Here is a 26,968-nt window from a genome sequence, read left to right as displayed (position 1 = left end):
TGCCTGCCGTTATCAGGCGACCACACATAGGTCAGGATTGACCTATTTGCCTGTAGCTGGGGGGGTGGGGGTGGGGGGGCGGTGGTTCGAGGAAGGAAGGGAGGGTCAAGGGGTGGGGGGGGCTCAGTTTTGTAAGTTAAGCATTGTTCACAGCATCTTTTACAGTATATATCACATTGTAGATTCACAAATATCAATGATTGTTTATCTTTCTCACCTTAATTTATTGGTTTTTCTAAGTAGGGGTCTGCTCGATGTATTTTAATGTCATGTAGATTTGCTTCAATTAATATATGTGGGCTGAATGATGTTAACAAAAGATTGAGAGTGGCTGCTTTAATCAAAACCCTCCGGGTTGATATTTTGTGTCTTCAAGAAACACATGTCGAGGGAGGAAAGGGGTATCTTCTGGAGCAACTGGGGTTCCATCTGTTGGCATCTTCTAAGCAGGGAACTAAAACAAGGGGAGTCGCAATCCTAGCCAAAGACAGGGATGTTGTTGTAAATAGAAAAAAAGAGGATCAAGGGGGAAGATGGGCACTGGTGGAAATAATATATAAAGGAGCAAAGTGCACGGTAGTTACATTATATGGTTCCACTGAGGATGACCCGGAGGTCTTCCAGTTTTTAGATACTGAGCTGGCTCAATGGTTAGAACCTATAATATGTTGTGGTGACTTTAATATACACGATCCAGGTAGTTCATTTGCACAGGGAGGGGGAAGATATATTGGTAGAAAGAAGAAGATGTATAGAGCCCTATCTGATATGACGCACCATAACTCCCTAATTGATCCATGGGTTAAGCTATATCCCCACAGGGAAGGCAGTACCTTCTTCTCTGCGCCACATCAAGTTATGGTTCGACTCGATTATTTTTTAATCTCCAGTTCCCTTAGTTCAGGATTATTGATGGAAAAGCAACCTAGGATTGTTTCAGACCATAACCCCCTGATCCTAGAAGTGAATATAGGGCAGACTCAAAGGAAAAGCTCACAGTGGACATTTGAGAGAGCAGTATTAAAAGATGAAGGATATAGACAGCATATGAGCATTTGGATAGAGAGCTTTTGGGCAACAAATCGAGGAACAGCAGCCCCAGGAATGGTTTGGGATACGTTTAAAGCTGGTATTAGAGGGGAGACTCTTAGTTATACTGGTCATAAACGTAAGGTTGATAAAAAGAGAGTAGATGACTTGATTAAGGAGCTGGGGAATTTAGAGAATGAGCTGATACAGGGAATTCGTTTAAAATTACCTTTAGAGGATCTTCTGCTTAAAATCATGCTGATTAAACCCGAAACTATGGAGAGTATTGCAACAAAAACAGTAGTTAACTACCTAACAAGGAAAGAAAATTCATACGAATTAAGTGAGAAGGTGGGGCACATATTAGCCGTTCGTACAAGACAGAAAATAGCTGCGGCAGATATCAAGGAGATTACAGATGGGCAGGGTAATCTGGTTACAGATCCTGATGCCGTTAGAGAAATCTTTAGGCAATTTTACTCAGATTTGTATTCACGAGAGGGTGGTACTCATTTAACTGATGCTGGTGTTGAAGGGTATACTAGAAATATAGCTTCACCCAAACTATTGCAGGAAGAGAGAATGGCTTTAGACTTACCTTTACAGATGGATGAAGTGAGAATAGCACTGAATGAGTTACCTTCAGGTAAAGCAGCTGGTCCCGACCAAATCCCACTTGAGTTTTACAAGGTATTTCAACATATTATAATTAACGATTTTTTTAATATTCTGAGGTTAGCACAGGGTGGGGAATCAATTCCGGATTCATGGGGGGGGGCTGATATTATAGTAATCCTGAAGAAAGGAAAGTCCTCGTTACTCCCCAGTTCCTATAGACCAATCACGTTAATAAATGCAGACGTTAAGATATTTTCTAAGATTATGGCTAAAAGACTTGGTAGAGTTATTGAAAATATAGTTAGCTCAACACAGCACGGGTTTATTCCGGGGAAGGGTACCACCCATCATATTAGGCGGTTGATCACATTATTTGATGCAACGGTGGTCCTGGGAAACCCTATGGCAGCCTTATTCTTAGACGCGGAGAAGGCATTTGATAGGGTTTCCTGGGATTACCTGTGGGCAATCATGAGATGGTTTGATATAGGGGAGGGGTATATACGAGCAATACAGACATTATATAGGAACCCTAAAGCTAGGATAAGAGTCAATAGAGGGTATTCCTCAACATTTAGGATAAGCAGAGGGACGAGACAGGGTTGCCCGTCATCCCCATTATTATTTGCCCTCTTTATCGACCCATATTTACGTAAATTAGAGGCCAATGTTAAGATACCTGTAGTTTCAATAAATGGAAGAGCCTGTAAAATCTTGGCGTACGCAGACGATGTAGCCATCATAACATCTAATCCATCGGAGGCTATTAAGGAGGTGGAAGCTGAGGCTCATTATTTTGGACAGCTGTCAGGATATAAAATTAATAGTACCAAGACTCAGATCGTTAAGAATCAGTATACGCATTGTTTGGACAATCGAGTTGTAAAATCAGCAGTATATCTTGGGGTTCAGATTTCTGCAGAGGTGGAGAATCTGGTAGAGCAGAATATGGCCCCTCTTATGGCAACTGTACGAGTAGAACTGGAACGAATGAATAATCTTCATTTATCTTTGGTTGGGTGTACAAATGTTATTAAGATGTTAATACTGCCAAAATTTCTGTACTTTTTTAGATCCATACCTTTGTTTTTTGAGGGTAGGTGGTTTCATGCATTAGAGTTAATTTTGAATAGATTTATTTGGGCTCAGGGGAAAACACGTAGGGCTTACAAATTTATTTCACTTCCTAGAGAAAGGGGCGGTTGGGGTGCACCAGATTTTAGGTTGTACTATTGGGCCGCAGTTTTACAACATATGCAGGGTTTAATTGGGGGGGGTTACACGATAGTTGGGATATTAATAGCTCCATGGATATCTACGCAGTGGTTTTTGGTGAAGACGTTGGAAACTGTTTTTTGAACTGTATTGATTTTTCATACTACAAGAGGACTAGGTTTAAGACTCTTAGCGCAGTTATTAAGATTTGGAATGCATTTAGGAAGAAATTTGGTATGGGTAGGATAAACAGATATACTCGATTATATCGGAATAAATCGTTCCCGGAAATGATCTTTGCAGATAATGTTATGGCAGAATGGATGAGTAAAGGGATAGTGCAGATAGGGGACATGATGGGACAAGAGGGCATTGCACAGTTTGGGGTCTTAAGAACTAAGTACCAGTTGGACACTAGAAATTTTTTTAAATATCTCCAAATTAGGAGTTTTCTGAATACTAAGAAAGGGGGGCCTGCCGGGTTTGGGAATAATGTAATATTGGACAAAATAAGCAGGGGGCAGGGCTGTACAATACGTGATTTTTATGCAACATTAGTAGAAACTAAAACAGATGATATTGATAAGTCTGCTAAGAAGTGGGTGGAGAAGCTCCCTATCGAGGTGGGATCTTTTCAGGAATCATTGACTCTGGGATATACTGTTTTGTGTTCAGCCCCACTTCAGGCCCAGCATTATAAAACAATATATGCTCTGTATTATACTCCTGCTAGAATTCAACAATGGGGAGGTACCAGTGGGATGAGCTGCGCAAGATGCAACTCCGTTGGAGCGGATATTATACACATATTTGCATCTTGTCCTCAGCTATATACATTAAAACGGGATCTGGAAATCTTTTTAGCAACACACTTAGGCATTAGAGTTGTGCTTTCACCAACTTTAGTACTACTTGGGATTAGTACAGACCCATCGGTCCCACATCGGGAATTCCTTTTTATAGCAATTGCAGTATATAGATTAATGATCGCCAGGGCTTGGCTAGATGTAAGACCTCCGGACATGCATCAGTGGTTGGCAAGTTTATTGTCTGCCTATAATATAGAAAAAGCAATCTATGCACGTAAGGGTAAAAAGAAGAGGCAGCTTGGATTAAAAATTTGGGAGCCTGTAAGAATATGGAAGCAGGGAATGGTGTTAAGTTAAGGGTGTTGGATTGTTTGTTAGCTTAAATATCTTTATGATATAGTTGATCACATATACATGTAAAGAGATGTAATATAATGTGAATATTGGCTGAATTAATATTGTTTGTAGGGTTACTTTTCAAAAGTAATATACTGTATTATGCTGTGATAACGATGGATTATTGATGGATGTAAGGGAAAACTTTTGAAACTCAATAAAAATATTTAAAAAAAAAAAAAAATGAAGTGAAGAGTTCAGAGGCTCACTGCTTGTGAAGTGAAGAGGTCAGAGGATCACTGCTTGTGAAGTGTAGAGGTCAGAGGATCGCTGCATGTGATGGTAAGAGGTCAGAGGATCACCGCTTGTGAAGTGAAGAGGTCAGAGGATCACTGCTTGTGAAGTGAAGAGGTCAGAGGATCACTGCTTGTGAAGTGAAGAGGTCAGAGGCTCACTGCTTGTGAAGTGAAGAGGTCAGAGGATCGTTGCTTGTGAAGTGAAGAGGTCAGAGGATCGCTGCTTGTGATGGGAAGAGGTCAGAGGATCGCTGCTTGTGATGGGAAGAGGTCAGAGGATCGCTGCTTGTGAAGTGAAGAGGTCAGAGGATCACTGCTTGTGAGGTGAAGAAGTCGGGCGATCGCCGCTTGTAAAGTGAAGAGGTCAGAGGATCGCTGCCTGTGATGGGAAGAGGTCACAGGATCGCTGCTTGTGAAGTGAAGAGGTGAGAGGATCACTGCTTGTGAAGTGAAGAGGTAAGAGGATCGCTGCTTGTGATGGGAAGAGGTTAGAGGATCGCTGCTTGTGAAGTGAAGAGGTCAGAGGATCACTGCTTGTGAAGTGAAGAAGTCGGGCGATCGCCGCTTGTAAAGTGAAGAGGTCAGAGGATCGCTGCTTGTGATGGGAAGAGGTCACAGGATCGCTGCTTGTGAAGTGAAGCGGTCAGAGGATCGCTGCTTGTGAAGTGAAGAGGTCAGAGGATCACTGCTTGTGAAGTGAAGAGGTCAGAGGCTCACTGCTTGTGAAGTGAAGAGGTCAGAGGATCGCTGCTTGTGAAGTGAAGAGGTAAGATGATCACTGCTTGTGAAGCGAAGAGGTCAGAGGCTCACTGCTTGTGAAGTGAAGAGGTCAGAGGCTCACTGCTTGTGAAGTGAAGAGGTCAGAGGATCACTGCTTGTGAAGTGAAGAGGTCAGAGGATAGCTGCTTGTGATGGGAAGAGGTCAGAGGATCGCTGCTTGTGATGGGAAGAGGTCAGAGGATCGCTGCTTGTGAAGTGAAGAGGTCAGAGGCTCACTGCCCGTGAAGTGAAGAGGTCAGAGGATCACTGCTTGTGAAGTGAAGCGGTCAGAGGATCACTGCTTTTGAAGTGGAGAGGTCAGAGGCTCACTGCTTGTGATGGGAAGAGGTCAGAGGCTCGCTGCTTGTGATGGGAAGAGGTCAGAGGCTCGCTGCTTGTGAAGTGAAGAGGTCAGAGGATCACTGCTTGTGAAGTGAAGAGGTCAGAGGATCATTGCTTGTGAAGTGAAGAGGTCAGAGGATCACTGCTTGTGAAGTGAAGAGGTCAGAGGATCACTGCTTGTGAAGTGAAGAGGTCAGAAGATTGCTGCTGCTTGTGAAGTGAAGAGGTCAGAGGATTGCTGCTGCTTGAGATGGGAAGAGGTCAGAGGATCTCTGCTTGTGATGGGAAGAGGTCAGAGGATCACCGCTTGTAAAGTGAAGAGGTCAGAGGATCACTGCTTGTGAAGTGAAGAGGTTAGAGGATCGCTGCTGGTGAAGTGAAGAGGTCAGAGGATCGCTGCTGGTGAAGTAAAGAGGTCAGAGGATCGCTGCTTGTGATGTGAAGAGGTGAGAGGATCACTGCTTTTGAAGTGAAGAGGTCAGAGGATCACTGCTTGTGCAGTGAAGAGGTCAGAGGATTGCTGCTTGTGAAGTGAAGAGGTCAGAGGATCGCTGCTTGTGAAGTGAAGAGGTCAGAGGATCGCTGCTTGTGATGGGAAGAGGTCAGAGGATCGCTGCTTGTGATGGGAAGAGGTCAGAGGATCACTGCTTGTGAAGTGAAGAGGTCAGAGGATCACTGCTTGTGAAGTGAAGAGGTCAGAGGATCGCTGCTTGTGAAGTGAAGAGGTCAGAGGATCGCTGCTTGTGAAGTGAAGAGGTCAGAGGATCACTGCTTGTGAGGATCGCTGCTTGTGAAGTGAAGAGGTCAGAGGCTCACTGCTTGTGAAGCGAAGAGGTCAGAGGATCGCTGCTTGTGAAGTGAAGAGGTGAGATGATCACTGCTTGTGAAGCGAAGAGGTCAGAGGCTCGCTGCTTGTGAAGTGAAGAGGTCAGAGGATCGCTGCTTGTGAAGTGAAGAGGTCAGAGGATCACTGCTTGTGAAGTGAAGAGGTCAGAGGCTCACTGCTTGTGAAGTGAAGAGGTCAGAGGATCGCTGCTTGTGAAGTGAAGAGGTCAGAGGATCACTGCTTGTGCGGATCACTGATTGTGACGTGAAGAGGTCAGAGGCTCACTGCTTGTGAAGTGAAGAGGTCAGAGGCTCACTGCTTGTGAAGTGAAGAGGTGAGAGGCTCACTGCTTGTGAAGTGAAGAGGTCAGAGGATCGCTGCTTGTGAAGTGAAGAGGTCAGAGGATCGCTGCTTGTGAAGTGAAGAAGTCAGAGGCTCACTGCTTGTGAAGTGAAGAGGTCAGAGGCTCGCTGCTTATGAAGTGAAGAGGTCAGAGGACCGCTGCTTGTGAAGTGAAGAGGTCAGAGGCTCACTGCTTGTGAAGGGAAGAGGTCAGAGGATCGCTGCTTGTGATGGGAAGAGGTCAGAGGATCACTGCTTGTGAAGTGAAGAGGTCAGAGGATCACTGCTTGTGAAGTGAAGAGGTCAGAGGCTCACTGCTTGTGAAGTGAAGAGGTCAGAGGATCGCTGGTTGTGAAGTGAAGAGGTCAGAGGATCACTGCTTGTGAGGATCACTGCTTGTGAAGTGAAGAGGTCAGAGGCTCACTGCTTGTGAAGGGAAGAGGTCAGAGGATTGCTGCTTGTGAAGTGAAGAGGTCAGAGGATTGCTGCTGCTTGTGATGGGAAGAGGTCAGAGGATCGCTGCTTGTGATGGGAAGAGGTCAGAGGATCACTGCTTGTGAAGTGAAGAGGTCAGAGGATCGCTGCTTGTGAAGTGAAGAGGTCAGAGGATCGCTGCTTGTGAAGTGAAGAGGTCAGAGGATGACTGCTTGTGAAGTGAAGAGGTCAGAGGATCACTGCTTGTGCTGGATCACTGCTTGTGAAGTGAAGAGGTCAGAGGCTCACTGCTTGTGAAGCGAAGAGGTCAGAGGATCGCTGCTTGTGAAGTGAAGAGGTGAGATGATCACTGCTTGTGAAGCGAAGAGGTCAGAGGCTCGCTGCTTGTGAAGTGAAGAGGTCAGAGGATCGCTGCTTGTGAAGTGAAGAGGTCAGAGGATCACTGCTTGTGAAGTGAAGAGGTCAGAGGCTCACTGCTTGTGAAGTGAAGAGGTCAGAGGATCGCTGCTTGTGAAGTGAAGAGGTCAGAGGATCACTGCTTGTGCGGATCACTGATTGTGAAGTGAAGAGGTCAGAGGCTCACTGCTTGTGAAGTGAAGAGGTGAGAGGCTCACTGCTTGTGAAGTGAAGAGGTGAGAGGCTCACTGCTTGTGAAGTGAAGAGGTCAGAGGATCGCTGCTTGTGAAGTGAAGAGGTCAGAGGATCGCTGCTTGTGAAGTGAAGAAGTCAGAGGCTCACTGCTTGTGAAGTGAAGAGGTCAGAGGCTCGCTGCTTATGAAGTGAAGAGGTCAGAGGACCGCTGCTTGTGAAGTGAAGAGGTCAGAGGCTCACTGCTTGTGAAGGGAAGAGGTCAGAGGATCGCTGCTTGTGATGGGAAGAGGTCAGAGGATCACTGCTTGTGAAGTGAAGAGGTCAGAGGATCACTGCTTGTGAAGTGAAGAGGTCAGAGGCTCACTGCTTGTGAAGTGAAGAGGTCAGAGGATCGCTGGTTGTGAAGTGAAGAGGTCAGAGGATCACTGCTTGTGAGGATCACTGCTTGTGAAGTGAAGAGGTCAGAGGCTCACTGCTTGTGAAGTGAAGAGGTCAGAGGATTGCTGCTTGTGAAGTGAAGAGGTCAGAGGATTGCTGCTGCTTGTGATGGGAAGAGGTCAGAGGATCGCTGCTTGTGATGGGAAGAGGTCAGAGGATCACTGCTTGTGAAGTGAAGAGGTCAGAGGATCGCTGCTTGTGAAGTGAAGAGGTCAGAGGATCGCTGCTTGTGAAGTGAAGAGGTCAGAGGATCACTGCTTGTGAAGTGAAGAGGTCAGAGGATCACTGCTTGTGAGGATCACTGCTTGTGAAGTGAAGAGGTCAGAGGCTCACTGCTTGTGAAGCGAAGAGGTCAGAGGATCGCTGCTTGTGAAGTGAAGAGGTGAGATGATCACTGCTTGTGAAGCGAAGAGGTCAGAGGCTCGCTGCTTGTGAAGTGAAGAGGTCAGAGGATCGCTGCTTGTGAAGTGAAGAGGTCAGAGGATCACTGCTTGTGAAGTGAAGAGGTCAGAGGCTCACTGCTTGTGAAGTGAAGAGGTCAGAGGATCGCTGCTTGTGAAGTGAAGAGGTCAGAGGATCACTGCTTGTGCGGATCACTGATTGTGAAGTGAAGAGGTCAGAGGCTCACTGCTTGTGAAGTGAAGAGGTCAGAGGCTCACTGCTTGTGAAGTGAAGAGGTGAGAGGCTCACTGCTTGTGAAGTGAAGAGGTCAGAGGATCGCTGCTTGTGAAGTGAAGAGGTCAGAGGATCGCTGCTTGTGAAGTGAATAGGTCAGAGGCTCACTGCTTGTGAAGTGAAGAGGTCAGAGGCTCGCTGCTTATGAAGTGAAGAGGTCAGAGGATCACTGCTTGTGAAGTGAAGAGGTCAGAGGATCACTGCTTGTGAAGTGAAGAGGTCAGAGGCTCACTGCTTGTGAAGTGAAGAGGTCAGAGGATCGCTGGTTGTGAAGTGAAGAGGTCAGAGGATCACTGCTTGTGAGGATCACTGCTTGTGAAGTGAAGAGGTCAGAGGCTCACTGCTTGTGAAGTGAAGAGGTCAGAGGATTGCTGCTTGTGAAGTGAAGAGGTCAGAGGATTGCTGCTGCTTGTGATGGGAAGAGGTCAGAGGATCGCTGCTTGTGATGGGAAGAGGTCAGAGGATCACTGCTTGTGAAGTGAAGAGGTCATTGGATCGCTGCTTGTGAAGTGAAGAGGTCAGAGGATCGCTGCTCGTGATAGGAAGAGGTCAGAGGATCGCTGCTTGTGAAGTGAAGAGGTCAGAGGATCGCTGCTTGTGAAGTGAAGAGGTCAGAGGATCACTGCTTTTGAATTGAAGAGGTCAGAGGCTCACTGCTTGTGAAGTGAAGAGGTCAGAGGATCACTGCTTGTGAAGTGAAGAGGTCAGAGGATCGCTGCTTGTGATGTGAAGAGGTGAGAGGATCACTGCTATTGAAGTGAAGAGGTCAGAGGCCCACTGGTTGTGAAGAGGTCAGAGGATCGCTGCTTGTGAAGTGAAGAGGTCAGAGGATCACTGCTTGTGAAGTGAAGAGGTCAGAGGCTCACTGCTTGTGAAGTGAAGAGGTCAGAGGCTCACTGCTTGTGAAGTGAAGAGGTCAGAGGATCGCTGCTTGTGATGGGAAGAGGTCAGAGGATCGCTGCTTGTGAAGTGAAGAGGTCAGAGGCTCACTGCTTGTGAAGTGAAGAGGTCAGAGGATCACTGCTTGTGAAGTGAAGCGGTCAGAGGATCACTGCTTGTGAAGTGAAGAGGTCAGAGGCTCGCTGCTTGTGAAGTGGAGAGGTCAGAGGATCGCTGCTTGTGAAGTGGAGAGGTCAGAGGATCGCTGCTTGTGATGGGAAGAAGTCAGAGGATCGCTGCTTGTGAAGTGAAGAGGTCAGAGGCTCGCTGCTTGTGAAGTGAAGAGGTCAGAGGATCACTGCTTGTGAAGTGAAGAGGTCAGAGGCTCACTGCTTGTGAAGTGAAGAGGTCAGAGGATCGCTGCTTGTGATGGGAAGAGGTCAGAGGATCACTACGTGTAAAGGGAAGAGGTCAGAGGCTCACTGCTTGTGAAGTGAAGAGGTCAGAGGATCGCTGCTTGTGAAGTGAAGAGGTCAGAGGATCGCTGCTTGTGAAGTGAAGAGGTGAGATGAACACTGCTTGTGAAGCGAAGAGGTCAGAGGCTCACTGCTTGTGAAGTGAAGAGGTCAGAGGATCGCTGCTTGTGAAATGAAGAGGTGAGATGATCACTGCTTGTGAAGCGAAGAGGTCAGAGGCTCACTGCTTGTGAAGTGAAGAGGTCAGAGGATCGCTGCTTGTGAAGTGAAGAGGTCAGAGGATCACTGCTTGTGAAGTGAAGAGGTCAGAGGCTCACTGCTTGTGAAGTGAAGAGGTCAGAGGCTCACTGCTTGTGAAGTGAAGAGGTCAGAGGATCGCTGCTTGTGAAGTGAAGAGGTCAGAGGCTCACTGCGTGTGATAGGAAGAGGTCAGAGGCTCACCGCTTGTGAAGTGAAGAGGTCAGAGGATCACCGCTTGTGCAGTGAAGAGGTGAGAGGCTCGCTGCTTGTGAAGTGAAGAGGTCAGAGGATCGCTGCTTGTGATGGGAAGAGGTCAGAGGATCGCTGCTTGTGAAGTGAAGAGGTCAGAGGATCACTGCTTGTGAAGTGAAGAAGTCGGGCGATCGCCGCTTGTAAAGTGAAGAGGTCACAGGATCGCTGCTTGTGATGGGAAGAGGTCACAGGATCGCTGCTTGTGAAGTGAAGCGGTCAGAGGATCGCTGCTTGTGAAGTGAAGAGGTCAGAGGATCACTGCTTCTGAAGTGAAGAGGTCAGAGGCTCACTGCTTGTGAAGTGAAGAGGTCAGAGGATCGCTGCTTGTGAAGTGAAGAGGTGAGATGATCGCTGCTTGTGAAGCGAAGAGGTCAGAGGCTCGCTGCTTGTGAAGTGAAGAGGTCAGAGGATCGCTGCTTGTGAAGTGAAGAGGTCAGAGGATCACTGCTTGTGAGGATCACTGCTTGTGAAGTGAAGAGGTCAGAGGCTCACTGCTTGTGAAGTGAAGAGGTCAGAGGATCACTGCTTGTGAAGTGAAGAGGTCAGAGGCTCACTGCTTGTGAAGTGAAGAGGTCAGAGGCTCACTGCTTGTGAAGTGAAGAGGTCAGAGGATCGCTGCTTGTGAAGTGAAGATGTCAGAGGATCACTGCTTGTGAAGTGAAGAGGTCAGAGGATCGCTGCTTGTGAAGTGAAGAGGTCAGAGGATCGCTGCTTGTTAAGTGAAGATGTCAGAGGATCACTGCTTGTGAAGTGAAGAGGTCAGAGGCTCACTGCTTGTGAAGTGAAGAGGTCAGAGGCTCACTGCTTGTGAAGTGAAGAGGTCAGAGGATCACTGCTTGTGAAGTGAAGAGGTCAGAGGCTCACTGCTTGTGAAGTGAAGAGGTCAGAGGCTCACTGCTTGTGAAGTGAAGAGGTCAGAGGATCGCTGCTTGTGAAGTGAAGATGTCAGAGGATCACTGCTTGTGAAGTGAAGAGGTCAGAGGATCGCTGCTTGTGAAGTGAAGAGGTCAGAGGATCGCTGCTTGTTAAGTGAAGAGGTCAGAGGCTCACTGCTTGTGATAGGAAGAGGTCAGAGGCTCACCGCTTGTGAAGTGAAGAGGTCAGAGGATCACTGCTTGTGCAGTGAAGAGGTCAGAGGATCACTGCTTGTGCAGTGAAAAGGTCAGAGGATCACTGCTTGTGCAGTGAAGAGGTCAGAGGATCACTGCTTGTGAAGTGAAGAGGTCAGAGGATCACTGCTTGTGAAGTGAAGAGGTCAGAGGATTGCTGCTTGTGAAGTGAAGAGGTCAGAGGATCGCTGCTTGTGAAGTGAAGAGGTTAGAGGCTCGCTGCTTGTGAAGTGAAGATGTCAGAGGATCACTGCTTGTGATGGGAAGAGGTCAGAGAATCACCGCTTGTGAAGTGAAGAGGTCAGAGGATCACCGCTTGTGAAGTGAAGAGGTCAGAGGCTCACTGCTTGTAAAGTGAAGAGGTCAGAGGCTCACTGCTTGTGAAGTGGTCAGACGCTCGCTGCTTGTGAAGTGAAGAGGTCAGAGGATCGCTGCTTGTGAAGTGAAGATGTCAGAGAATCACTGCTTGTGAAGTGAAGAGGTCAGAGGCTCACTGCTTGTGAAGGGAAAAGGTCAGAGGCTCATTGCTTGTGAAGTGAAGAGGTCAGAGGCTCACTACTTGTGAAGTGAAGAGGTCAGAGGTTCGCTGCTTGTGAAGTGAAGAGGTCAGAGGATCACTGCTTGTGAGGATCACTGCTTGTGAAGTGAAGAGGTCAGAGGCTCACTGCTTGTGAAGTGAAGAGGTCAGAGGATCACTGCTTGTGAAGTGAAGAGGTCAGAGAATCACTGCTTGTGAAGTGAAGAGGTCAGAGGCTCACTGCTTGTGAAGGGAAGAGGTCAGAGGCTCACTGCTTGTGAAGTGAAGAGGTCAGAGGATCACTGCTTGTGAGGATCACTGCTTGTGAAGTGAAGACGTCAGAGGCTCACTGCTTGTGAAGTGAAGAGGTCAGAGGATCGCTGCTTGTGAAGTGAAGATGTCAGAGAATCACTGCTTGTGAAGGGAAGAGGTCAGAGGCTCACTGCTTGTGAAGGGAAGAGGTCAGAGGCTCACTGCTTGTGAAGTGAAGAGGTCAGAGGCTCACTACTTGTGAAGTGAAGAGGTCAGAGGTTCGCTGCTTGTGAAGGGAAGAGGTCAGAGGCTCACTGCTTGTGAAGTGAAGAGGTCAGAGGATCACTGCTTGTGAGGATCACTGCTTGTGAAGTGAAGACGTCAGAGGCTCACTGCTTGTGAAGTGAAGAGGTCAGAGGATCGCTGCTTGTGAAGTGAAGATGTCAGAGAATCACTGCTTGTGAAGTGAAGAGGTCAGAGGCTCGCTGCTTGTGAAGTGAAGAGGTCAGAGGCTCACTGCTTGTGAAGTGAAGAGGTCAGAGGATCGCTGCTTGTGAAGTGAAGATGTCAGAGGATCACTGCTTGTGAAGTGAAGAGGTCAGAGGGTCACTGCTTGTGAAGTGAAGAGGTCAGAGGCTCACTGCTTGTGAAGTGAAGAGGTCAGAGGATCGCTGCTTGTGAAGTGAAGAGGTCAGAGGCTCACTGCTTGTGATAGGAAGAGGTCAGAGGCTCACCGCTTGTGAAGTGAAGAGGTCAGAGGATCACTGCTTGTGAAGTGAAGAGGTCAGAGGATCGCTGCTTGTGAAGTGAAGAGGTCAGAGGATCACTGCTATTGAAGTGAAAAGGTCAGAGGCTCACTGGTTGTGAAGTGAAGAGGTCAGAGGATCGCTGCTTGTGAAGTGAAGAGGTCAGAGGATTGCTGCTTGTGAAGTGAAGAGGTCAGAGGATTGCTGCTGCTTGTGATGGGAAGAGGTCAGAGGATCGCTGCTTGTGATGGGAAGAGGTCAGAGGATCACTGCTTGTGAAGTGAAGAGGTCAGAGGATCGCTGCTTGTGAAGTGAAGAGGTCAGAGGATCGCTGCTTGTGAAGTGAAGAGGTCAGAGGATCACTGCTTGTGAAGTGAAGAGGTCAGAGGATCACTGCTTGTGAGGATCACTGCTTGTGAAGTGAAGAGGTCAGAGGCTCACTGCTTGTGAAGCGAAGAGGTCAGAGGATCGCTGCTTGTGAAGTGAAGAGGTGAGATGATCACTGCTTGTGAAGCGAAGAGGTCAGAGGCTCGCTGCTTGTGAAGTGAAGAGGTCAGAGGATCGCTGCTTGTGAAGTGAAGAGGTCAGAGGATCACTGCTTGTGAAGTGAAGAGGTCAGAGGCTCACTGCTTGTGAAGTGAAGAGGTCAGAGGATCGCTGCTTGTGAAGTGAAGAGGTCAGAGGATCACTGCTTGTGCGGATCACTGATTGTGAAGTGAAGAGGTCAGAGGCTCACTGCTTGTGAAGTGAAGAGGTCAGAGGCTCAATGCTTGTGAAGTGAAGAGGTGAGAGGCTCACTGCTTGTGAAGTGAAGAGGTCAGAGGATCGCTGCTTGTGAAGTGAAGAGGTCAGAGGATCGCTGCTTGTGAAGTGAAGAGGTCAGAGGCTCACTGCTTGTGAAGTGAAGAGGTCAGAGGCTCGCTGCTTATGAAGTGAAGAGGTCAGAGGATCACTGCTTGTGAAGTGAAGAGGTCAGAGGATCACTGCTTGTGAAGTGAAGAGGTCAGAGGCTCACTGCTTGTGAAGTGAAGAGGTCAGAGGATCGCTGGTTGTGAAGTGAAGAGGTCAGAGGATCACTGCTTGTGAGGATCACTGCTTGTGAAGTGAAGAGGTCAGAGGCTCACTGCTTGTGAAGTGAAGAGGTCAGAGGATTGCTGCTTGTGAAGTGAAGAGGTCAGAGGATTGCTGCTGCTTGTGATGATAAGAGGTCAGAGGATCGCTGCTTGTGATGGGAAGAGGTCAGAGGATCACTGCTTGTGAAGGGAAGAGGTCATTGGATCGCTGCTTGTGAAGTGAAGAGGTCAGAGGATCGCTGCTCGTGATAGGAAGAGGTCAGAGGATCGCTGCTTGTGAAGTGAAGAGGTCAGAGGATCGCTGCTTGTGAAGTGAAGAGGTCAGAGGATCACTGCTTTTGAATTGAAGAGGTCAGAGGCTCACTGCTTGTGAAGTGAAGAGGTCAGAGGATCACTGCTTGTGAAGTGAAGAGGTCAGAGGATCGCTGCTTGTGATGTGAAGAGGTGAGAGGATCACTGCTATTGAAGTGAAGAGGTCAGAGGCCCACTGGTTGTGAAGAGGTCAGAGGATCGCTGCTTGTGAGGTGAAGAGGTCAGAGGATCACTGCTTGTGAAGTGAAGAGGTCAGAGGCTCACTGCTTGTGAAGTGAAGAGGTCAGAGGATCGCTGCTTGTGATGGGAAGAGGTCAGAGGATCGCTGCTTGTGAAGTGAAGAGGTCAGAGGCTCACTGCTTGTGAAGTGAAGAGGTCAGAGGATCACTGCTTGTGAAGTGAAGCGGTCAGAGGATCACTGCTTGTGAAGTGAAGAGGTCAGAGGCTCGCTGCTTGTGAAGTGGAGAGGTCAGAGGATCGCTGCTTGTGAAGTGGAGAGGTCAGAGGATCGCTGCTTGTGATGGGAAGAAGTCAGAGGATCGCTGCTTGTGAAGTGAAGAGGTCAGAGGCTCGCTGCTTGTGAAGTGAAGAGGTCAGAGGATCACTGCTTGTGAAGTGAAGAGGTCAGAGGCTCACTGCTTGTGAAGTGAAGAGATCAGAGGATCGCAGCTTGTGAAGTGAAGAGGTCAGAGGATCACTGCTTGTGAAGTGAAGAGGTCAGAGGATCACTGCTTGTGAAGTGAAGAGGTCAGAGGATCACTGCTTGTGAAGTGAAGAGGTCAGAGGATCACTGCTTGTGAAGTGAAGAGGTCAGAGGATCACTGCTTGTGAAGTGAAGAGGTCAGAGGCTCACTGCTTGTGAAGTGAAGAGGTCAGAGGATCGCTGCTTGTGATGAGAAGAGGTCAGAGGATCACTACGTGTAAAGGGAAGAGGTCAGAGGCTCACTGCTTGTGAAGTGAAGAGGTCAGAGGATCGCTGCTTGTGAAGTGAAGAGGTCAGAGGATCGCTGCTTGTGAAGTGAAGAGGTGAGATGAACACTGCTTGTGAAGCGAAGAGGTCAGAGGCTCACTGCTTGTGAAGTGAAGAGGTCAGAGGATCGCTGCTTGTGAAATGAAGAGGTGAGATGATCACTGCTTGTGAAGCGAAGAGGTCAGAGGCTCACTGCTTGTGAAGTGAAGAGGTCAGAGGATCGCTGCTTGTGAAGTGAAGAGGTCAGAGGATCGCTGCTTGTGAAGTGAAGAGGTCAGAGGATCACTGTTTGTGAAGTGAAGAGGTCAGAGGCTCACTGCTTGTGAAGTGAAGAGGTCAGAGGCTCACTGCTTGTGAAGTGAAGAGGTCAGAGGATCGCTGCTTGTGAAGTGAAGAGGTCAGAGGCTCACTGCGTGTGATAGGAAGAGGTCAGAGGCTCACCGCTTGTGAAGTGAAGAGGTCAGAGGATCACCGCTTGTGCAGTGAAGAGGTCAGAGGCTCGCTGCTTGTGAAGTGAAGAGGTCAGAGGATCGCTGCTTGTGATGGGAAGAGGTCAGAGGATCGCTGCTTGTGAAGTGAAGAGGTCAGAGGATCACTGCTTGTGAAGTGAAGAAGTCGGGCGATCGCCGCTTGTAAAGGGAAGAGGTCACAGGATCGCTGCTTGTGATGGGAAGAGGTCACAGGATCGCTGCTTGTGAAGTGAAGCGGTCGGAGGATCGCTGCTTGTGAAGTGAAGAGGTCAGAGGCTCACTGCTTGTGAAGCGAAGAGGTCAGAGGATCGCTGCTTGTGAAGTGAAGAGGTGAGATGATCACTGCTTGTGAAGCGAAGAGGTCAGAGGCTCGCTGCTTGTGAAGTGAAGAGGTCAGAGGATCGCTGCTTGTGAAGTGAAGAGGTCAGAGGATCACTGCTTGTGAAGTGAAGAGGTCAGAGGCTCACTGCTTGTGAAGTGAAGAGGTCAGAGGATCGCTGCTTGTGAAGTGAAGAGGTCAGAGGATCACTGCTTGTGCGGATCACTGATTGTGAAGTGAAGAGGTCAGAGGCTCACTGCTTGTGAAGTGAAGAGGTCAGAGGCTCACTGCTTGTGAAGTGAAGAGGTGAGAGGCTCACTGCTTGTGAAGTGAAGAGGTCAGAGGATCGCTGCTTGTGAAGTGAAGAGGTCAGAGGATCGCTGCTTGTGAAGTGAATAGGTCAGAGGCTCACTGCTTGTGAAGTGAAGAGGTCAGAGGCTCGCTGCTTATGAAGTGAAGAGGTCAGAGGATCACTGCTTGTGAAGTGAAGAGGTCAGAGGATCACTGCTTGTGAAGTGAAGAGGTCAGAGGCTCACTGCTTGTGAAGTGAAGAGGTCAGAGGATCGCTGGTTGTGAAGTGAAGAGGTCAGAGGATCACTGCTTGTGAGGATCACTGCTTGTGAAGTGAAGAGGTCAGAGGCTCACTGCTTGTGAAGTGAAGAGGTCAGAGGATTGCTGCTTGTGAAGTGAAGAGGTCAGAGGATTGCTGCTGCTTGTGATGGGAAGAGGTCAGAGGATCGCTGCTTGTGATGGGAAGAGGTCAGAGGATCACTGCTTGTGAAGTGAAGAGGTCATTGGATCGCTGCTTGTGAAGTGAAGAGGTCAGAGGATCGCTGCTCGTGATAGGAAGAGGTCAGAGGATCGCTGCTTGTGAAGTGAAGAGGTCAGAGGATCGCTGCTTGTGAAGTGAAGAGGTCAGAGGATCACTGCTTTTGAATTGAAGAGGTCAGAGGCTCACTGCTTGTGAAGTGAAGAGGTCAGAGGATCACTGCTTGTGAAGTGAAGAGGTCAGAGGATCGCTGCTTGTGATGTGAAGAGGTGAGAGGATCACTGCTATTGAAGTGAAGAGGTCAGAGGCCCACTGGTTGTGAAGAGGTCAGAGGATCGCTGCTTGTGAAGTGAAGAGGTCAGAGGATCACTGCTTGTGAAGTGAAGAGGTCAGAGGCTCACTGCTTGTGAAGTGAAGAGGTCAGAGGCTCACTGCTTGTGAAGTGAAGAGGTCAGAGGATCGCTGCTTGTGATGGGAAGAGGTCAGAGGATCGCTGCTTGTGAAGTGAAGAGGTCAGAGGCTCACTGCTTGTGAAGTGAAGAGGTCAGAGGATCACTGCTTGTGAAGTGAAGCGGTCAGAGGATCACTGCTTGTGAAGTGAAGAGGTCAGAGGCTCGCTGCTTGTGAAGTGGAGAGGTCAGAGGATCGCTGCTTGTGAAGTGGAGAGGTCAGAGGATCGCTGCTTGTGATGGGAAGAAGTCAGAGGATCGCTGCTTGTGAAGTGAAGAGGTCAGAGGCTCGCTGCTTGTGAAGTGAAGAGGTCAGAGGATCACTGCTTGTGAAGTGAAGAGGTCAGAGGCTCACTGCTTGTGAAGTGAAGAGGTCAGAGGATCGCTGCTTGTGATGGGAAGAGGTCAGAGGATCACTACGTGTAAAGGGAAGAGGTCAGAGGCTCACTGCTTGTGAAGTGAAGAGGTCAGAGGATCGCTGCTTGTGAAGTGAAGAGGTCAGAGGATCGCTGCTTGTGAAGTGAAGAGGTGAGATGAACACTGCTTGTGAAGCGAAGAGGTCAGAGGCTCACTGCTTGTGAAGTGAAGAGGTCAGAGGATCGCTGCTTGTGAAATGAAGAGGTGAGATGATCACTGCTTGTGAAGCGAAGAGGTCAGAGGCTCACTGCTTGTGAAGTGAAGAGGTCAGAGGATCGCTGCTTGTGAAGTGAAGAGGTCAGAGGATCACTGCTTGTGAAGTGAAGAGGTCAGAGGCTCACTGCTTGTGAAGTGAAGAGGTCAGAGGCTCACTGCTTGTGAAGTGAAGAGGTCAGAGGATCGCTGCTTGTGAAGTGAAGAGGTCAGAGGCTCACTGCGTGTGATAGGAAGAGGTCAGAGGCTCACCGCTTGTGAAGTGAAGAGGTCAGAGGATCACCGCTTGTGCAGTGAAGAGGTGAGAGGCTCGCTGCTTGTGAAGTGAAGAGGTCAGAGGATCGCTGCTTGTGATGGGAAGAGGTCAGAGGATCGCTGCTTGTGAAGTGAAGAGGTCAGAGGATCACTGCTTGTGAAGTGAAGAAGTCGGGCGATCGCCGCTTGTAAAGTGAAGAGGTCACAGGATCGCTGCTTGTGATGGGAAGAGGTCACAGGATCGCTGCTTGTGAAGTGAAGCGGTCAGAGGATCGCTGCTTGTGAAGTGAAGAGGTCAGAGGATCACTGCTTCTGAAGTGAAGAGGTCAGAGGCTCACTGCTTGTGAAGTGAAGAGGTCAGAGGATCGCTGCTTGTGAAGTGAAGAGGTGAGATGATCGCTGCTTGTGAAGCGAAGAGGTCAGAGGCTCGCTGCTTGTGAAGTGAAGAGGTCAGAGGATCGCTGCTTGTGAAGTGAAGAGGTCAGAGGATCACTGCTTGTGAGGATCACTGCTTGTGAAGTGAAGAGGTCAGAGGCTCACTGCTTGTGAAGTGAAGAGGTCAGAGGATCACTGCTTGTGAAGTGAAGAGGTCAGAGGCTCACTGCTTGTGAAGTGAAGAGGTCAGAGGCTCACTGCTTGTGAAGTGAAGAGGTCAGAGGATCGCTGCTTGTGAAGTGAAGATGTCAGAGGATCACTGCTTGTGAAGTGAAGAGGTCAGAGGATCGCTGCTTGTGAAGTGAAGAGGTCAGAGGATCGCTGCTTGTTAAGTGAAGATGTCAGAGGATCACTGCTTGTGAAGTGAAGAGGTCAGAGGCTCACTGCTTGTGAAGTGAAGAGGTCAGAGGCTCACTGCTTGTGAAGTGAAGAGGTCAGAGGATCACTGCTTGTGAAGTGAAGAGGTCAGAGGCTCACTGCTTGTGAAGTGAAGAGGTCAGAGGCTCACTGCTTGTGAAGTGAAGAGGTCAGAGGATCGCTGCTTGTGAAGTGAAGATGTCGGAGGATCACTGCTTGTGAAGTGAAGAGGTCAGAGGATCGCTGCTTGTGAAGTGAAGAGGTCAGAGGATCGCTGCTTGTTAAGTGAAGAGGTCAGAGGCTCACTGCTTGTGATAGGAAGAGGTCAGAGGCTCACCGCTTGTGAAGTGAAGAGGTCAGAGGATCACTGCTTGTGCAGTGAAGAGGTCAGAGGATCACTGCTTGTGCAGTGAAAAGGTCAGAGGATCACTGCTTGTGCAGTGAAGAGGTCAGAGGATCACTGCTTGTGAAGTGAAGAGGTCAGAGGATCACTGCTTGTGAAGTGAAGAGGTCAGAGGATTGCTGCTTGTGAAGTGAAGAGGTCAGAGGATCGCTGCTTGTGAAGTGAAGAGGTTAGAGGCTCGCTGCTTGTGAAGTGAAGATGTCAGAGGATCACTGCTTGTGATGGGAAGAGGTCAGAGAATCACCGCTTGTGAAGTGAAGAGGTCAGAGGATCACCGCTTGTGAAGTGAGGAGGTCAGAGGCTCACTGCTTGTAAAGTGAAGAGGTCAGAGGCTCACTGCTTGTGAAGTGGTCAGACGCTCGCTGCTTGTGAAGTGAAGAGGTCAGAGGATCGCTGCTTGTGAAGTGAAGATGTCAGAGAATCACTGCTTGTGAAGTGAAGAGGTCAGAGGCTCACTGCTTGTGAAGGGAAAAGGTCAGAGGCTCATTGCTTGTGAAGTGAAGAGGTCAGAGGCTCACTACTTGTGAAGTGAAGAGGTCAGAGGTTCGCTGCTTGTGAAGTGAAGAGGTCAGAGGATCACTGCTTGTGAGGATCACTGCTTGTGAAGTGAAGAGGTCAGAGGCTCACTGCTTGTGAAGTGAAGAGGTCAGAGGATCACTGCTTGTGAAGTGAAGAGGTCAGAGAATCACTGCTTGTGAAGTGAAGAGGTCAGAGGCTCACTGCTTGTGAAGGGAAGAGGTCAGAGGCTCACTGCTTGTGAAGTGAAGAGGTCAGAGGATCACTGCTTGTGAGGATCACTGCTTGTGAAGTGAAGAGGTCAGAGGATCACTGCTTGTGAAGTGAAGAGGTCAGAGGCTCACTGCTTGTGAAGTGAAGAGGTCAGAGGCTCACTGCTTGTGAAGTGAAGAGGTCAGAGGATCGCTGCTTGTGAAGTGAAGAGGTCAGAGGCTCACTGCGTGTGATAGGAAGAGGTCAGAGGCTCACCGCTTGTGAAGTGAAGAGGTCAGAGGATCACCGCTTGTGCAGTGAAGAGGTGAGAGGCTCGCTGCTTGTGAAGTGAAGAGGTCAGAGGATCGCTGCTTGTGATGGGAAGAGGTCAGAGGATCGCTGCTTGTGAAGTGAAGAGGTCAGAGGATCACTGCTTGTGAAGTGAAGAAGTCGGGCGATCGCCGCTTGTAAAGTGAAGAGGTCACAGGATCGCTGCTTGTGATGGGAAGAGGTCACAGGATCGCTGCTTGTGAAGTGAAGCGGTCAGAGGATCGCTGCTTGTGAAGTGAAGAGGTCAGAGGATCACTGCTTCTGAAGTGAAGAGGTCAGAGGCTCACTGCTTGTGAAGTGAAGAGGTCAGAGGATCGCTGCTTGTGAAGTGAAGAGGTGAGATGATCGCTGCTTGTGAAGCGAAGAGGTCAGAGGCTCGCTGCTTGTGAAGTGAAGAGGTCAGAGGATCGCTGCTTGTGAAGTGAAGAGGTCAGAGGATCACTGCTTGTGAGGATCACTGCTTGTGAAGTGAAGAGGTCAGAGGCTCACTGCTTGTGAAGTGAAGAGGTCAGAGGATCACTGCTTGTGAAGTGAAGAGGTCAGAGGCTCACTGCTTGTGAAGTGAAGAGGTCAGAGGCTCACTGCTTGTGAAGTGAAGAGGTCAGAGGATCGCTGCTTGTGAAGTGAAGATGTCAGAGGATCACTGCTTGTGAAGTGAAGAGGTCAGAGGATCGCTGCTTGTGAAGTGAAGAGGTCAGAGGATCGCTGCTTGTTAAGTGAAGATGTCAGAGGATCACTGCTTGTGAAGTGAAGAGGTCAGAGGCTCACTGCTTGTGAAGTGAAGAGGTCAGAGGCTCACTGCTTGTGAAGTGAAGAGGTCAGAGGATCACTGCTTGTGAAGTGAAGAGGTCAGAGGCTCACTGCTTGTGAAGTGAAGAGGTCAGAGGCTCACTGCTTGTGAAGTGAAGAGGTCAGAGGATCGCTGCTTGTGAAGTGAAGATGTCGGAGGATCACTGCTTGTGAAGTGAAGAGGTCAGAGGATCGCTGCTTGTGAAGTGAAGAGGTCAGAGGATCGCTGCTTGTTAAGTGAAGAGGTCAGAGGCTCACTGCTTGTGATAGGAAGAGGTCAGAGGCTCACCGCTTGTGAAGTGAAGAGGTCAGAGGATCACTGCTTGTGCAGTGAAGAGGTCAGAGGATCACTGCTTGTGCAGTGAAAAGGTCAGAGGATCACTGCTTGTGCAGTGAAGAGGTCAGAGGATCACTGCTTGTGAAGTGAAGAGGTCAGAGGATCACTGCTTGTGAAGTGAAGAGGTCAGAGGATTGCTGCTTGTGAAGTGAAGAGGTCAGAGGATCGCTGCTTGTGAAGTGAAGAGGTTAGAGGCTCGCTGCTTGTGAAGTGAAGATGTCAGAGGATCACTGCTTGTGATGGGAAGAGGTCAGAGAATCACCGCTTGTGAAGTGAAGAGGTCAGAGGATCACCGCTTGTGAAGTGAGGAGGTCAGAGGCTCACTGCTTGTAAAGTGAAGAGGTCAGAGGCTCACTGCTTGTGAAGTGGTCAGACGCTCGCTGCTTGTGAAGTGAAGAGGTCAGAGGATCGCTGCTTGTGAAGTGAAGATGTCAGAGAATCACTGCTTGTGAAGTGAAGAGGTCAGAGGCTCACTGCTTGTGAAGGGAAAAGGTCAGAGGCTCATTGCTTGTGAAGTGAAGAGGTCAGAGGCTCACTACTTGTGAAGTGAAGAGGTCAGAGGTTCGCTGCTTGTGAAGTGAAGAGGTCAGAGGATCACTGCTTGTGAGGATCACTGCTTGTGAAGTGAAGAGGTCAGAGGCTCACTGCTTGTGAAGTGAAGAGGTCAGAGGATCACTGCTTGTGAAGTGAAGAGGTCAGAGAATCACTGCTTGTGAAGTGAAGAGGTCAGAGGCTCACTGCTTGTGAAGGGAAGAGGTCAGAGGCTCACTGCTTGTGAAGTGAAGAGGTCAGAGGATCACTGCTTGTGAGGATCACTGCTTGTGAAGTGAAGACGTCAGAGGCTCACTGCTTGTGAAGTGAAGAGGTCAGAGGATCGCTGCTTGTGAAGTGAAGATGTCAGAGAATCACTGCTTGTGAAGGGAAGAGGTCAGAGGCTCACTGCTTGTGAAGGGAAGAGGTCAGAGGCTCACTGCTTGTGAAGTGAAGAGGTCAGAGGCTCACTACTTGTGAAGTGAAGAGGTCAGAGGTTCGCTGCTTGTGAAGGGAAGAGGTCAGAGGCTCACTGCTTGTGAAGTGAAGAGGTCAGAGGATCACTGCTTGTGAGGATCACTGCTTGTGAAGTGAAGACGTCAGAGGCTCACTGCTTGTGAAGTGAAGAGGTCAGAGGATCGCTGCTTGTGAAGTGAAGATGTCAGAGAATCACTGCTTGTGAAGTGAAGAGGTCAGAGGCTCGCTGCTTGTGAAGTGAAGAGGTCAGAGGCTCACTGCTTGTGAAGTGAAGAGGTCAGAGGATCGCTGCTTGTGAAGTGAAGATGTCAGAGGATCACTGCTTGTGAAGTGAAGAGGTCAGAGGGTCACTGCTTGTGAAGTGAAGAGGTCAGAGGCTCACTGCTTGTGAAGTGAAGAGGTCAGAGGATCGCTGCTTGTGAAGTGAAGAGGTCAGAGGCTCACTGCTTGTGATAGGAAGAGGTCAGAGGCTCACCGCTTGTGAAGTGAAGAGGTCAGAGGATCACTGCTTGTGAAGTGAAGAGGTCAGAGGATCGCTGCTTGTGAAGTGAAGAGGTCAGAGGATCACTGCTATTGAAGTGAAAAGGTCAGAGGCTCACTGGTTGTGAAGTGAAGAGGTCAGAGGATCGCTGCTTGTGAAGTGAAGAGGTCAGAGGATTGCTGCTTGTGAAGTGAAGAGGTCAGAGGATTGCTGCTGCTTGTGATGGGAAGAGGTCAGAGGATCGCTGCTTGTGATGGGAAGAGGTCAGAGGATCACTGCTTGTGAAGTGAAGAGGTCAGAGGATCGCTGCTTGTGAAGTGAAGAGGTCAGAGGATCGCTGCTTGTGAAGTGAAGAGGTCAGAGGATCACTGCTTGTGAAGTGAAGAGGTCAGAGGATCACTGCTTGTGAGGATCACTGCTTGTGAAGTGAAGAGGTCAGAGGCTCACTGCTTGTGAAGCGAAGAGGTCAGAGGATCGCTGCTTGTGAAGTGAAGAGGTGAGATGATCACTGCTTGTGAAGCGAAGAGGTCAGAGGCTCGCTGCTTGTGAAGTGAAGAGGTCAGAGGATCGCTGCTTGTGAAGTGAAGAGGTCAGAGGATCACTGCTTGTGAAGTGAAGAGGTCAGAGGCTCACTGCTTGTGAAGTGAAGAGGTCAGAGGATCGCTGCTTGTGAAGTGAAGAGGTCAGAGGATCACTGCTTGTGCGGATCACTGATTGTGAAGTGAAGAGGTCAGAGGCTCACTGCTTGTGAAGTGAAGAGGTCAGAGGCTCAATGCTTGTGAAGTGAAGAGGTGAGAGGCTCACTGCTTGTGAAGTGAAGAGGTCAGAGGATCGCTGCTTGTGAAGTGAAGAGGTCAGAGGATCGCTGCTTGTGAAGTGAAGAGGTCAGAGGCTCACTGCTTGTGAAGTGAAGAGGTCAGAGGCTCGCTGCTTATGAAGTGAAGAGGTCAGAGGATCACTGCTTGTGAAGTGAAGAGGTCAGAGGATCACTGCTTGTGAAGTGAAGAGGTCAGAGGCTCACTGCTTGTGAAGTGAAGAGGTCAGAGGATCGCTGGTTGTGAAGTGAAGAGGTCAGAGGATCACTGCTTGTGAGGATCACTGCTTGTGAAGTGAAGAGGTCAGAGGCTCACTGCTTGTGAAGTGAAGAGGTCAGAGGATTGCTGCTTGTGAAGTGAAGAGGTCAGAGGATTGCTGCTGCTTGTGATGATAAGAGGTCAGAGGATCGCTGCTTGTGATGGGAAGAGGTCAGAGGATCACTGCTTGTGAAGTGAAGAGGTCATTGGATCGCTGCTTGTGAAGTGAAGAGGTCAGAGGATCGCTGCTCGTGATAGGAAGAGGTCAGAGGATCGCTGCTTGTGAAGTGAAGAGGTCAGAGGATCGCTGCTTGTGAAGTGAAGAGGTCAGAGGATCACTGCTTTTGAATTGAAGAGGTCAGAGGCTCACTGCTTGTGAAGTGAAGAGGTCAGAGGATCACTGCTTGTGAAGTGAAGAGGTCAGAGGATCGCTGCTTGTGATGTGAAGAGGTGAGAGGATCACTGCTATTGAAGTGAAGAGGTCAGAGGCCCACTGGTTGTGAAGAGGTCAGAGGATCGCTGCTTGTGAGGTGAAGAGGTCAGAGGATCACTGCTTGTGAAGTGAAGAGGTCAGAGGCTCACTGCTTGAGAAGTGAAGAGGTCAGAGGATCGCTGCTTGTGATGGGAAGAGGTCAGAGGATCGCTGCTTGTGAAGTGAAGAGGTCAGAGGCTCACTGCTTGTGAAGTGAAGAGGTCAGAGGATCACTGCTTGTGAAGTGAAGCGGTCAGAGGATCACTGCTTGTGAAGTGAAGAGGTCAGAGGCTCGCTGCTTGTGAAGTGGAGAGGTCAGAGGATCGCTGCTTGTGAAGTGGAGAGGTCAGAGGATCGCTGCTTGTGATGGGAAGAAGTCAGAGGATCGCTGCTTGTGAAGTGAAGAGGTCAGAGGCTCGCTGCTTGTGAAGTGAAGAGGTCAGAGGATCACTGCTTGTGAAGTGAAGAGGTCAGAGGCTCACTGCTTGTGAAGTGAAGAGATCAGAGGATCGCAGCTTGTGAAGTGAAGAGGTCAGAGGATCACTGCTTGTGAAGTGAAGAGGTCAGAGGATCACTGCTTGTGAAGTGAAGAGGTCAGAGGATCACTGCTTGTGAAGTGAAGAGGTCAGAGGATCACTGCTTGTGAAGTGAAGAGGTCAGAGGATCACTGCTTGTGAAGTGAAGAGGTCAGAGGCTCACTGCTTGTGAAGTGAAGAGGTCAGAGGATCGCTGCTTGTGATGAGAAGAGGTCAGAGGATCACTACGTGTAAAGGGAAGAGGTCAGAGGCTCACTGCTTGTGAAGTGAAGAGGTCAGAGGATCGCTGCTTGTGAAGTGAAGAGGTCAGAGGATCGCTGCTTGTGAAGTGAAGAGGTGAGATGAACACTGCTTGTGAAGCGAAGAGGTCAGAGGCTCACTGCTTGTGAAGTGAAGAGGTCAGAGGATCGCTGCTTGTGAAATGAAGAGGTGAGATGATCACTGCTTGTGAAGCGAAGAGGTCAGAGGCTCACTGCTTGTGAAGTGAAGAGGTCAGAGGATCGCTGCTTGTGAAGTGAAGAGGTCAGAGGATCGCTGCTTGTGAAGTGAAGATGTCAGAGGATCACTGTTTGTGAAGTGAAGAGGTCAGAGGCTCACTGCTTGTGAAGTGAAGAGGTCAGAGGCTCACTGCTTGTGAAGTGAAGAGGTCAGAGGATCGCTGCTTGTGAAGTGAAGAGGTCAGAGGCTCACTGCGTGTGATAGGAAGAGGTCAGAGGCTCACCGCTTGTGAAGTGAAGAGGTCAGAGGATCACCGCTTGTGCAGTGAAGAGGTCAGAGGCTCGCTGCTTGTGAAGTGAAGAGGTCAGAGGATCGCTGCTTGTGATGGGAAGAGGTCAGAGGATCGCTGCTTGTGAAGTGAAGAGGTCAGAGGATCACTGCTTGTGAAGTGAAGAAGTCGGGCGATCGCCGCTTGTAAAGGGAAGAGGTCACAGGATCGCTGCTTGTGATGGGAAGAGGTCACAGGATCGCTGCTTGTGAAGTGAAGCGGTCGGAGGATCGCTGCTTGTGAAGTGAAGAGGTCAGAGGATCACTGCTTCTGAAGTGAAGAGGTCAGAGGCTCACTGCTTGTGAAGTGAAGAGGTCAGAGGATCGCTGCTTGTGAAGTGAAGAGGCGAGATGATCGCTGCTTGTGAAGCGAAGAGGTCAGAGGCTCGCTGCTTGTTAAGTGAAGAGGTCAGAGGATCGCTGCTTGTGAAGTGAAGAGGTCAGAGGATCACTGCTTGTGAGGATCACTGCTTGTGAAGTGAAGAGGTCAGAGGCTCACTGCTTGTGAAGTGAAGAGGTCAGAGGATCACTGCTTGTGAAGTGAAGAGGTCAGAGGCTCACTGCTTGTGAAGTGAAGAGGTCAGAGGCTCCCTGCTTGTGAAGTGAAGAGGTCAGAGGATCGCTGCTTGTGAAGTGAAGATGTCAGAGGATCACTGCTTGTGAAGTGAAGAGGTCAGAGGATCGCTGCTTGTGAAGTGAAGAGGTCAGAGGATCGCTGCTTGTTAAGTGAAGATGTCAGAGGATCACTGCTTGTGAAGTGAAGAGGTCAGAGGCTCACTGCTTGTGAAGTGAAGTGGTCAGAGGCTCACTGCTTGTGAAGTGAAGAGGTCAGAGGATCACTGCTT

The sequence above is a fragment of the Triturus cristatus genome, chromosome 1_1 (genome assembly GCF_964204655.1).
Source record: "Triturus cristatus chromosome 1_1, aTriCri1.1, whole genome shotgun sequence".
NCBI classification, from domain to species: Eukaryota; Metazoa; Chordata; class Amphibia; order Caudata; family Salamandridae; genus Triturus; species Triturus cristatus.
The sequence above is the reverse complement of the archived record's forward strand: the minus strand, read 5'-3'. Positions refer to the sequence as shown.